Genomic DNA, 13,703 nt, shown 5'->3' with positions numbered 1-13,703 from the left:
GATTTTTAGATGACAGTGTTTATGTTTCCCCAAATACACTAGATGGTCCTGGCAGGAGATGAGATTCTGTATAAGGTAGTGAAATTTGGTCTCTGACTATTTGGGTATTCTAGCTTAGAACATCTTTTTTTTTACTATTAATTTTTTAAAATTGAGGGCCGAGCGGGATGGGGGGTAGAGAGAAAGCAAGAGAGAGACGGGGAGAAAAACAGAGACAGAAGAGAGAGGCAGGCAGGGGGGACGATAGGAAAAGAAGAGAAGGAGAGGGCGAAAGGAGAGGGGAAAGAAGAAAAGGGGTGGGGGAAGAGACTAGAACTGGAGCGGAGGGGACAGATGAGAGCAGGAGGGAAAGGAGCGAGAGCGAGAGAAAGAGGGTCGGAGAGAAAGAGAGAGAGGGGCGAAGGCGGCAGGGACAGAGGAGCCTGCGGGCGAGCGAGCTGCGAGCGAGAACTGCCGGCCGCGGCGCCGAGGCGAGGCGCGGGCAGGAGGCGGGAGGCGGAGGAGGGGCCCGCGGGCGGCCGGGAGAGATCCCTGGAAGCCGAGCGACGTCAAGGGGCCGCGCCAGCCGGCCGGGACCCGGGCTCGTTTCCTGCCCCCGCCCCCCGCCCCCTGAGTCCCGCCCGCGCGGAGGGGCCCCCAGTGCGCCCCGCCCCGGCCCGGCGGCCTCCGGACACCTCCCCCGCCCCGCCCCTCCCCTCCCGCGGGTGTTTACCCGTCCCCCTCCCGAGGGGAGCTGGGGAGGCGGGCAGGGGGCGGCAGGCCGACGGCGCCCACGCCGAGGGCAGACCGAGGTGGCTCTTCCCGGACGCCGATGCCGGGGCAGAAGGTCGGAGGGCACCAGAGCGGCCCGCTGGCACGGCCTCCCCCGCCAGCCGCCCACCGGGGAGCCGCGCCCCCTTCCCCACCACGCTCACGCCCCACTTCAGGACCCCCAGGCCAGGCTACTGGGGCCTCGCGATCCTTCCTCCCGCCCTCAGCCGCCCGGGAAGGCCCCGCTCGCTTAGAACATTTTAATTTAAGGTGTGCATGTGAATTTTTTAAGATGTGAATAGACAAGGCAGTTTTTAGAGGCAGCCTTGCACAGAGTAAGAACAGAGAAGGATGTGATGACTTCCTTGGTGGTTTTGTGGTTTTATTTTTGTTGTAAACTAGTACAGAGTTTTTTAGCAAGGTTGATCTTGGAGACCAAAAGGACATTTGCTTTAGGATCTGGGGGCAAGGGTGCAGTGCTCTTGGTTTGGAGGAGAGAAGAAGATGGGGATGTGTTCCATTTTCCAGTTCATCTGGGATTCACTGTGGATAGCAAAGAATGGATAAAATTTGGCAAGCATGAAAACTGGTGTGCAGGTTTGAAACTATTATGTACCCCAGAAAAGCCACATATTATTCCTGATCCAATCTTGTGGGCCCAGACCTATTGTTCACAGTGGAAATCTTTTTGATTAGATTGTTTCCATGGAGATGTGACACACCTAGCTGTGGGTGTGACCTTCTGATTAGATGGAGATGTGACTGCACCCATTTAGTGGAGCATTTAAAGGGGGAAGCACTTTGGATAAAGCTCAGAAATGAAAGCGCCAAGAGAGCCAGACATTTGGAGATGCAGAAACAATGTGCCCCCAAGAAGCTGTTTGAAGCCAAAGGACTAGCAGATGCCAGCCACATGCCTTCTCAGCTGACAGAAGTGTTCTGGGACCATTGGCCTTAATTAAATCAAGGTATCTTTCCCTGAATGCCTTAGTTTGGACATTGCTATGGCCTGAGTACTGTAAAATTGGACCATTAAAAACTCCCTTTTTAAAAGCTGGTCAATGCCTAATTTCCTTTGCTTATGAGGATTTTAGCCACATTGATTAAGACCTACCCATATTCAGTTTGGCAACATCTTAACTTATAATAACAGCTTCAAAGATCCTATTTACAAATCAGTTTACACCCAGGGGTTAGGACTTGAGCATGCATTTTGTGGGGACCAAGATTCAAACCCCAACAATGACTATTCTAAATTTCTTCACAAACTTCTTCTAAAGCATGTGGCAAATAGCAGATATTAAAATGGAAGCTCCTCCAACCAGCAGCCATACAAGCACAGTCTGCAGCATCTGGAGCTCAGAAGAGGAGCCTGGGGGATACTCTCAGGCACAGTTCTCCAAAGTTATTTTGTGTGTTATTCCACTGAGTAATTTTTGAATCAAGTTCTCTTCCCCTATTGGAGATTCAGAGGCAAACCCAATATTCATTTCATTTATTCCCTTTTTTTTTACTTAATTCAGCCAAAGTTAGTTTCTGTTGCAATATTTGTAAGAAACTTACCAGTACTTCTCAGATGTATTCTGTAAGTACTAGTTTCGAACATTCCTTCTTAATTGAGTTTTTATCTGAATTAAATTGTATCTGCTCTGACTCTAGGCTGGAACCTGGATGGAGTTATTTCATGTCATTGTAATACCTTTCCCATGCTGCAATACACCAGAAAGTGTATCAATTCCAAGGTATTGGGAAGTTTCTAAGAATCAACACTAAGTCAGACTGCCTGGGCTCTAATTTCAGACCATCACTTACCAATGGTGCAACTTTGGACAAATTATTTAAACTCTATTCTTCAATTTTCTCATCTGTAAATTTGGAATTATTAACATTATTTACTTTATAGAAGTTATTGTGAGAGTCAAATAAAATGATACATGTGAAGTCCTTAGAAAAATGCCTGGTACATAAGGGTAAAGCAAATAAATATTAGCAAATATTATTATTATCCTGAGGCTTTGTGTGATCTGGAACTCATGCAGCTTTTCTCAGCCTGTGATAATGTCAACAGAAAAGTTCAATAAAGGCAGAGTTTGGAACACCTTTCAAATTTCTTCAGAATCAGCCAGTGCACTCTTCACCTGGAGCACATTCTAGGAGCACGATGATGCTGCCCCAGCAGATGGCAGTGCCATTCTGTTCTCAGACTCCCTACTTGGGTTGAGATCAGCATGTGTGTCTACAAAGCTTCCGATTGGTGAGGTAAGACAACTGAATACCACTCAGAGTTGCTGCAGGAGGTGTAAAGACTAGTTAAGAGAACTGACTCTTGGAATGTGGCTCCATTTCAGGTCCTAGGGCTGAGTATTCTTTAAGCACAATTAGGAAGAAGAATGGTGAAACTCCTGGGAGTGTTGTTGGTGATTCTATGGTTCCAGCTGGCCGGTGAATTGGGGGCTATTGGTGATGGGAACAGGGAGACCAAAGTTCAGAGCCTCCAAGACTGAGGGGTAAAGCATTCTGGTCAGTCTGAAAATGTATAGAAGGTTAGGGAAGGTTATGCAAACACCAGAGAGTGGAAATTCAACAACTGACTGCTGGTCTCTGTCCTTTTGTTTCTGCCTAGGGGTGAACAGCCAAGTGGAACAGAATCCCCAGGACATGATCATCCAGGAGGGTGAAAATGCCACCATGAACTGCAGTTACAAAATTACTATAAACTACTTACAGTGGTATAGACAAGATTCGGGTAGAGGCCTTTCCTCACTGATTTTAATACGTTCAAATGAGAGGCAGAAACATAGTGGAAGACTGAGAGCCACGCTGGATCCCTCCACCAAACTCAGTTCCCTGGTCATCACGGCTTCCCGGACTGCAGACGCCGCTGCTTACTTCTGTGCTGTGGATGCACAGTGTTCACCAGGCACCTGCAGCTCCTACCCAAACCCTGCCCGAGATACTTCTCAGAAGTCCTGATTGTGGGTAGAGGGAGTGGTTATGTGCTCCAATGAAGAAGAGTCTATCAGCAGCTGAAAATGTGAAAGGGACACCCTCTCACACCTGTGATGTTTTGAAAGTGTCCTTGAATGAGGCATAGGGCACCAGGTTTCGAGTAGAAAAGAAAAATGTCAGGTTCACTTCTTCCAGTACTGAGTATATGACCTTAGGCAACATTTGATTTCCTCTCTTGAAATGAAGAATTTGGATTGATGAGTTGAAACTATCCTGAAAGCTTTAATTTTCTGAAATCAAAAAAAAGAAAGTGCTGAGCATTTGCTGAGGATAAGGATGGAGTGCCTAGTTTTAGAAGGTCTCCTCTATCCTTTATGCAGCCTGCTTGAGATGCAGGTGGGTTTTGAGATGCATGAGATTATTTTACATTCCTCTAATGTCTGTATAGTAAATTCATCAGGTATTGGAATTAGGTGAGGCCTTAGGACTCTTTCAACTTCACCTTTTATTTTACAGCTGAGGGAGTGGAGTCACAGTGTTGTGGAAACACCCTAAACTCTAGAGAACAGAGATGTGGTTCTCAATCTACATTGCTTGTTTTGTTATTTTATTTGTCCATTCCACAGTGCATTTGAGCCAATAAAAATACATACAGACTACAGAATAAAATGCATTGATGTGGGAATTCTGGTAAATGAAAAAGAAAATTTGGAGGGAAATAAAGGGATGTATGAAATTGGCTGTCATAAATCTACTACTATATTAGCTCCAGGAATGACTAAATGTAAGGTAAAGTTTGGATCTAAAAAAAAGTTCCTAATCATCAGGACCAATAAAAGCATATATTTTCTGCTGTTATTGGATAAAAATCATATCGTTAGAAGCCTAGAATTCCTGTTAATGACATGCAAAGTTTTACATAGACAACCTTGCACTGTGTATGGTAATGATACATGATATTTAGGTATTGTCAGCATCTAGGGCCCTTAAAAACTCATAATCTTCATTTAATTCTACCTCAGGGATTGAATAAGGAAAAATTAAAAAATGCTCACAAAAACATCTATGGCAATGTAATGTAGAATACAAAAAAATGGGAAATATCTTAATAGTGAAGATTTTGTGGTTGGTTAAATGCAATGTGCTATAAAAGGTGAGAGACTTATTTTGTAAAATCTCAGGATTTGAGATGATGTTTGCAATGAAATGAGAAAATGCACTCAACACACTGATGAGCAAAAAAAGATCATTACACAGTTTATAGTATTACTGTGGAGAGAGTTGCTGCAAAGGTGTGTAGTGGGAACACGGGCAAAGGGCACAAGAGAAAGTTTCATGGTGTAAAGAGCTCAGAAATGGCAAATAGTCCCCTTGTCACTTGCACAGCACAGAGGGTCCAAAGAGCAGGGGAAGAAGCCCCATGTCGTCCAGTCCCCAGAGAGGCCCAAATGCCTCCAGGTGAAGGTAAATAGATGGCATCTCTGTAAGCCCCACATCATGTTGGAGAAGAGAGACAAATCTATACAGTGCAAAAGTGGTTTTCTGCCCCTCAGGAGGAGGAGGCCCTGCCACTGAGAACTCCTGTTCTGATGAGCACCTGGGGCTGCCTGTCCCTGGTTTCCCTGTTAGGGTCTGGCCGGGCCTGTCCATTAGACTCCACATCTGCCTGGATTACAGAACAGCACACAATAGAGAAGGAGGTGGGTGTAGTAGAGGCTGGAGGACAGTGCTTAGTGTGTTCTTGGCCTCTCCAGAGAATGATGTGGGGGTAGGTGAGGCTGGGTGATGGCCGCTTAGCAGGTGTCTTTTATTTTGTGAGCAATTACCCTTACCATATGTTTATGAAAAGCTAGAATTTAAAAGAGGTTTTCTTTAGTTAAGGAATTATAATATATTCACATATTTATACACATATTTTACATATAAACAAATATAATATAACAGATATATACATTTAAATATTCAGTATGTGTTAGGGATAGAATCAGGAAAAGAATATTTTTTAAAAAAGAATTCTGTCCATACTCTGATCATGTCATCAACAAGTTTATAATCACTTAGTGTTTCTTATGTGCATGTTTTTTCATTAGAACTAGATCTTAAGTATCTTGAAGACAGATTCTCTTCACTGTTTTCTTATTATTTGATACTGGCTAGTACAGTTAAAGGCTCATGGTAAATGCTCACCTAAGTTATATGGATTGAGCAACTTCATGCTAGGAGATCACTTAACTGGTTTTAAATTTCCATCAAGATTTTTTCCTCTAGCGAGGCTCAATGGACCCTGAATTCAGTGAAATTTGTCTGTAGTTTTGATGAATAAAATGCTTGAATTATATATTAAAATATTTTATTGTGCAACAATGAGAATTCATTGAATTATCTTGTTTCTCCTTTTCAGAGGAAAAAAATCATTTCCATTTCTTATGTAGAGAAGAAGACTTCATAGAACTAATACATTTGTTTTGATATTTGGCTGGACATCTTACATACTATCTTCTTGTTTCCTCTCAGAAAGTTTAGCAGTGCTGTGACCCTGCATTATGCTGACTCAACATTCATGGAGTTACCTTGACTGTGACAGGTCACAAGCTGTTTGATAGTTTTAGTCGTTACTAATGGCATCGTGTTATGGGAGAGCCAAAACCTGTCCCTCTCGGTCATCTGTTGATCCCAGGTCAGTGTATTTGCTCTTTCAAAGATGATGACGATTCATGTTTAGCAGGATAACTGGTCATTTCTAAAATATCCTGAATGATTCTATTAGAGACCCAACCTAGTCCTGAAAAGTGAATTCTCATTTATCACACCATGAAGTGGTTTAATCTCACATTAACTGAATATTCTTACTGTGACACTGTGCTGCAGCCATTTTCATCTCCTTTCTCATTTTTGACAATGCCAAGTCACTCTCCACATTTCTATCTGCTGATTCTTCTGTCTAGAACCCTTCCTCTCCCAACTTGAAACTCCTCGCAAAGCTTGTTCATTCTCATCCTTCAGGTCTCAGTTCAAATATTATGAGGTAGAAGAGAGGCAATCATCAGCAATCTGGTTGGATGGTTGTGTATCATCAAAATACCAATCAAGAGCCTGGATGCCTTCTTTCTCCATAAGACCAATGCCCTAAGTTGCTTCACATACTTTTACTGTTATGGTAACTTCATACTTCATAAGTTCCTCTATAAAGTTATTTAAGTGTGGATTGTGTGTAACACGAAAAGTGATTGTGTCACTGAGCCGGGCCACACCCGAGGGAGTTAATATGCATCAAGGCCTCCTCACAGACATTTTAATATTCTGTTTTAATGTAGCTAGTAGCTTTTTGGCTACATTTGTCTTTTTGTGAATGGTTGTTCTAGGGATTACCATGTTCATGTCTTATAGTTAGTCAAATGGGAGTCAATATTGTACCATTCATGAAAATGTAGAAACCATGCACAAAATGTCTCTTTCCCCACCAACACTGAACTTCCTGTATGTCATATTTCATATATATATTACATCTTCATTTATTGAATACCCCACAGATAGTATTATTACTTTTGTTTTGAACAGCTGTCTGTATTTAATGAAACTTAAGAGGAAGAAGAGAAGTCTTGCATATTCACCATTTATTTACCATTTCTGGAGCTCTTCCTTCATTCCTGAAGATTCAACTTTTCCTTCCTTCCATAGAATGTGTCTGAAATGATATATTTCCCTTAAAATTTGGAAGACTTTCTAAAACCTCCCAAATTCCTGAATTCTGAAACATATCTAGACCTAAGGCATGGTGTAACTTATGAAAACTACATCTTTGCATAACCTAAAACTAAGCTGTATTGTTCACAAATTTTTCTAGTTTTTGAATTTCTGAATTTTAGCTATTTTTTATTGGGCCATGCTTGTGGCATTCTGGAGTGCCTAAATAGACTCTTTAACTTTTCTCACTATCAATATTTCTTAGACTTTTGCGAACATGCTAAAGAAGAGAACTTAATTTCCAGTTTTATTCTTATTTGACTTTGTGGTGCTGCCTCTACCACCACAGAGGATGAAGAGTCCTTTTATACTCATCCAGGGCTGAGCAAACAGAACTAGTCTAAGGAATTAGGCAATCCTGTGTCCTTTGCTTTTTCTTCCAAAGACTTTGTCATTGGCCCACAACTAACAGGCGTGAAAATAAATACCAGCCTGAAAAACAACAGTAATTGTTCCTTGTAGCTTATTTTTAATGGTGCTTTTCATTTTCTAATTTTAACTTTCAATATTAGCACTTCTGATTTCTGTCTTCTGGAAATATTTGTGAATCTCCTGTCTCTGAACGGTCCCTATTCTTTTCACTGCTGTGAATATTGGCTTATTTCCTTTATATTTCTATTCTTTCTGTTAGGATGGAATTTGGAAGTAATGGGGCAAAACCTTCCCATCCAGAGTTATACCTTATTATTAGGAAAAAATAGTGCTGCTCTGGTTTTACAGTCTTTGTATGTCTACTATATGTATGTATGAGCAGAAGCCAAGGGATAGCTCAAGCATCCCCCATCACCACCAAGACAACACTGAACAACCCAAAACTCCGCCCAAAGCAATTAGCCTGATACCTAAAGACTCCCATGGACTAGGACACCAAGTTTGATATGCATTTACACTTTAAATTATTTTTTTAATCTCTATTTTTAGTCTCTAATCTAAAAGTAGTATATACCGTTATAGTTTTGGGAAGGAAGAACCATGCTGTGTGGAAGTTTTGATATAATAATAAAATAGGAGGAACACAAATTAGCTCTCTTTGGGGAGTAGTGAACTTTGGTCCTGCACTGGCCTCCAGAGGGTGCTGATGCACAAACCTAAGATCCTGTTTCTGTTGAAGATGCCCATGGTCCCCTAACCCCCTCCTCCCTGCAGCTGTCTGAGGAACCCTTATGTAAATCGCAGCAGACAGGAAGAAGTGACAGGAATCAGAGTGCAGAAAGCATCCTGGCTCATCTCAGCACTTTTCTGCCTGCTCAGGAAAGAGCATCCAGAAAGGAGCCTATTTTCCACTCTTCAGCCATGCTCCTGCTGCTCATCCCAGTCCTTCAGATGCTTCTTGCCCTGAGTGAGTAAAGTCCTTGGTCCACAGACCCTGATGAGCACCCCCTTTTACTAATGAAGTCTGCATTGCTTTTCCTGATATAACTTTCTTTTCTTGCAGCTGCCAGAGCCCAGTCAGTGAACCAGCCTCAAGTCCGCATGTCTGTCTCTGAAGGAACCTCTCTAGAGCTGAGATGCAACTATTCCTATAGTGGAGCTTCTTATCTCTACTGGTATGTCCAATACCCCAGCCAAGGTCTCCAGCTTCTCCTGAAATATGTATCAGGGGACAACCAGGTTAAAGGCATTAAAGGTTTTGAGGCTGAATTTCAGAAGAGCAAATCTTCCTTCAACCTGAAGAAACACATGGTCCATTGGAGTGACTCGGCTGTGTACTTCTGTGCACTGAGTGACACAGTGTCTGGAACTGCAGGGGGAGCTGAGCACAAACCACTGCCCTGGTGGGTTTGTCAGAGAATCAAGTGCTCTGCCTGTGCTATGTTCAAAGATTTTCTTCTATAATGAGAAACAGGACAAAGAGGGCAATGCCTGGTAACATTGTTTCAGAAGTTCTTTGCCCTTTGTAGAAACTACAGAACGTTAAATAGTTAATATTCTAGAATGATGGAGCAACTGTCCTCTTCTAATGTAATAATCAGGTGCTCGAGGACTTGCCTAAGATTGACTGCTGTAAGGGGTGACTGTGTGAGTTGAGATGCTGTAGGAGAAGCTGTGCTTCATGCATGATTTTTTTCTTTTAAATAACATGGAAAATGAAAGATGATGTGTCCTCTTCTTTCCCTCTCAGTTGGCCTCTTTCTCTTCTTGGTCATTAATGGGTGATTATCTTGGGAATTTTTTCCCTGTCTCTCACTGTGCTAGTCACAATGTGCCAGACTATTTTGTCTCAGTCCTAAGTGCCTCCATTTAGGGAGAATGCTAATGAAATATTAGTCAGTAGTAGGAGATTGATTGGAATTGTAGAACTTAGAAAACTGTCACAGTCATGTTAGTTCTGGGCATTATTTATGAATAGTGCAGAAGTTCAAAGAAGATTTAGAAGTAATCTGTTTCTTGAAAACCTTTTTCCAGTTAAAAAATATCTCATATTACTTTAAAATTTTAAATTTGGCACACCTACATTGGAAATTTGTGAGAATAATCTCTGTTGCTTATTCCTTCCATTTAGTTCTCATTGCTTTCACCCTATTTTTGTATGATTTTACTGTTGGAATATTAGAGATTAATTCTTACATGCCAACAGTGTCACAATCATGTAGTAAGTTTAGTAACACCAAGCTCTGGAAGAAATATTGATAAGAATTGCAGTGGAGGGTCACTACATCATGTGTAAATACATGATTTTCTTCAGGCTAGATGAAAGGATTTTATATATAAGAAGCTTTGTAATTGTCATGTGCCTAGAGCTTTGGAAGCTAACCAATATACCGAGGAAGGAGGAAAATTGAAGAGAACTTTGTAACTGCTAATTGGTTGTCACTATCATGTGTAAGAGAGTGGGTGCATAGGAACCCTCAAAATATAAATGGAATAAATAGACTATGGTCAATGATTCATCTTGGGAAATGGCACACTGGGAAATTATCCGTATTTATGTCATGGTGGTGATTATATATGGTTAATGTTTTTGAATGACAAGTAGAGGCCAGTAATAGAAATAATGGGATGTTACAGACATTAAATAATGAATAAGACATTTTTTGTTTATTTATTGTTTTCCTTTCTCCTCCCTTCCTTTCTATTGTTGACCATACCTTCTTCTATCTCTGATTGGCTGATCATCTTCCAGAAACTAATTGTTATCAGCTCAGTCACATTGTGGAATTGAATTGCTGTGCATACTTCATGCAGATTAATATGAGAAGAAAGACTACCAGGTTCTTTTGATGCTGAATTCAGGGTGAGTATTGAAGAAAAATATGTTCCACACCAAGGACCCCAAGCAGCTGGGATGCATCTCCTGCCTCCCCACTCCTAAATTCTCCCTGAGATATTTTCCTATTCTCTTTCCTTTTCTTTCATTCTTTCTTTCATGATTTTAACTTAAAACATGTAGTAGTTAGGTTCAGGTGTGAACTTGAACAGGTGGTTCTGTTGTTTTGATGCTGTGGACATAAATCATCAGCATGTGAAATTCATCTATGGTTGATTACATCTGTGGTTGGCTAAGAGGAGTGCCTTCTGCAATGAAGAATGTTTAATTTAATTAGCTGGAGACTTAAAAAAGAGAAGTCAGAGGAGTACACAGAGGTGACTCAGACCCAGAAGTCTGGGGATGAAGAAAGGACAGGCCCCAGGGACGGACTATTTGAATACAGAAGCTGGGAGAAAGGGCCAGCAGATGTCACAATGTGCCTTCCAAAATGACTAAATTTGTAACAAAATAAATCACCTTATTATAAGCCAATTAATCTCTTGTGTGTTGCATTCTGGCACCATTAGCAAACTACATGAAAACATAAATAAGCCTTCATTAACCAAGGAGAATGGGTCTGAAGATAGTAATTCTAAGTCATTTTTCTTACACATAACTCCTTTAATCCATCCTTATTTCTGTCATTCTATTTATGTAAAGTGGAGTGGGAAGGCAAAAAGATTTTAAAATAATCCAAAGGCAGAATGCTTCCCTCAATCCAGAAAACTTTCATGTGTCGCTTTCCATTCAACCTACCAATGGAGGCAATGGCTGTTCTTATTTACATCATCATAGATTTATTTTGACTGTTTTAGAACTTCAAATCAATGGAATCATAGAGTAGATACTCTTTTGTGCTTGCTTTTTTTCGTGCACCATATTTTTAAAATTCATCTATGCTGTCATGTGTGTCAGTCATTCATTCCTCTTTATTGCTGACTAATATTTGATTGCATGAGTATTACCACAATTTGTTTATCCATTTAGCTGTGTCCATCATTGGCTGGACACTGGATCTTTCAAGGATGTGGTCTTTAGTGTCATTATTGATAGTGAAGGTTCAGACTTCCTTAGAGTGTGTCTCTTGAGATTAGTAGCCAAATCATATTTAAAAAAATTCATTTTGCCCACAAAAACCCTTTTCTAATATTCCTTATGCTATATAACATGCCACTAATTTTATTATTTTATTATTGTTTGTATGCTGTATGCTGGGGGTCTAATTTCATTCTTTTCCATGTGACATTATTGCAGCACCATTTGTGGCTGGATTTCTTTTGGGGGGAGGGTGGGGAAAGTGTATGGACTGGGAATTGAATCTGGGTCCCCCACATGATGGGTGACAATTCTACCACTGAACTACCTGTGCGCCCAAAATTTGTCCGATGAAAACTCTGATTCTGATACTCCCTTTGCAATTTAGCCAAAGCTCAGTTATGGATCAAGATATAGATGGCTGACTTTAGTTTCTTCTGTGTAGTAGCCTTCTGTTTCAACATTAACTGACCACTTCTGGGGTTTTCATTCTCATCTGGGACAGTTGATTCTCTTTAGAGTTAAAGCTTAATTGACCTAGCACGCAAGTATATCTGGTGGCGTGTGCTGAGAAAGTTTGAATGTAGATTACACATCCTAACACTTTAATATAGTCATTCTTATTTGGTAAGTGATATGCAGATACTATGAACAACTTGTAGATAATTACTGATGCAACTCTGAAAATCTACCAGTCATGATTGTAATCCTTTCTAAACAGTTATTCCAGAAAAGTTTAACTTAAGGTTCAGAGGCACTTTGACATAAAAGATGAATATTAAAATATTAAAAAGCTTTTAGGTAACGTCTGAATTATATATATCTATCTTTCCACTAACTTATACTTACTACCAAATGCACAACACATTCAATACACATATCTAATCTTTGAAATACATAAACAAATTTGTTATGATAATTAGACACCCACACAAATTCTTAGGGAGATATCTAAGATGAGGGAGCTCTTCTATTGAGAAAGAAATGCACTAAAACATGGACATAAAAAGTAGATTGTCAAAATGTTCAAGATATTTTACATGTATAATTATGACTCCAAATCACTTTTCATGATATGTTTCATATGATAGGATATTAAAATTGACCCTCCAAATAAATAAAATGTGAAGTTCATAAACTGGACAGCTGAAGTCTTCTTGATTCAATATCTCTCTTATTTCTGGTAAACAGAATGATTATATATAATTTTGATGATGTGGTTTCTCATCTTCTCTTAAGTGTATTTCTAGAGAACTAGAAACATGTATTTATAAATAATTTATAATTTAGACATGGATTATTTTTTCCCTGCTATGTCAGAGTCTGGAATTTCCTCACTTTTAGTTCTACTCTTTCTTGCAGGTAATCTTTAGTTTCTTCGTAGTGTTTTATCCTGTGAGCTTTCCTTTTCTTCTCTTTACTGTCCCAATATTAATTTTTTCCCCAAGCCTTTTATCTTTTGTCTTAGATCTCAACTTTGCAGGAGTTAATTTAGTCAATTTAGGGGAACTTGCTGCTCTCTTGGACTCCTCCTTTACTGCCTCTACTGCAGAGTTGATGCTCTTCTGAGATGTTTCTGGTGGATGTCGTTGGTTCAGTGGTTGAGGGAGGGGGCCTAAGTCTCTGTACTCAGGGGGAGCAGGATGAGTCCCATCTTGTAGGCTCAGTTTCTGTGACTGATTTTTCTCTTGTTTGTCTCTTAAGAAGTTTATTTCTAGATATTTTTATTTTAATTCACTCAGATTATCTCTTTTTATATATGTTCTTATTACTGATATATTTGGACTCATTTCTAATATTTTCTCTCAATATGATCTTGTTTTTTTCTTTTCATATTTGTCTACCATTGCATCAGTGAATTTATCTTTTATCTCTGCAGATGTGTAGAATGTGAAGTGTACTTTTTTCTTATAACAAGCATATATGTATATGTATATAAAACCATGTACTTTTTTCTGTGCCTGATGTTATCCTG

The 13,703-nt window shown here is 40.2% G+C and overlaps 2 long non-coding RNA genes across 2 annotated transcripts; both read left to right on the top strand.

The window, feature by feature from the left end:
- The first annotated feature begins 813 nt into the window (after positions 1-813).
- Positions 814-4,145, top strand: LOC143654892 (uncharacterized). Its single transcript, XR_013162022.1, has 3 exons — positions 814-3,009; positions 3,099-3,192; positions 3,374-4,145. It is a non-coding gene; the product is annotated as an uncharacterized LOC143654892 (long non-coding RNA).
- A 4,253-nt stretch (positions 4,146-8,398) lies between these two features.
- LOC143654891 (uncharacterized) lies at positions 8,399-12,225 on the top strand. Its single transcript, XR_013162021.1, has 3 exons — positions 8,399-8,782; positions 8,879-8,990; positions 10,568-12,225. It is a non-coding gene; the product is annotated as an uncharacterized LOC143654891 (long non-coding RNA).
- The last annotated feature ends 1,478 nt before the right edge of the window (positions 12,226-13,703 follow it).

Source organism: Tamandua tetradactyla, chromosome 14, assembly GCF_023851605.1.
Source record: "Tamandua tetradactyla isolate mTamTet1 chromosome 14, mTamTet1.pri, whole genome shotgun sequence".
Lineage (NCBI taxonomy): Eukaryota > Metazoa > Chordata > Mammalia > Pilosa > Myrmecophagidae > Tamandua > Tamandua tetradactyla.
The sequence above is the reverse complement of the archived record's forward strand: the minus strand, read 5'-3'. Positions and strand labels throughout refer to the sequence as shown.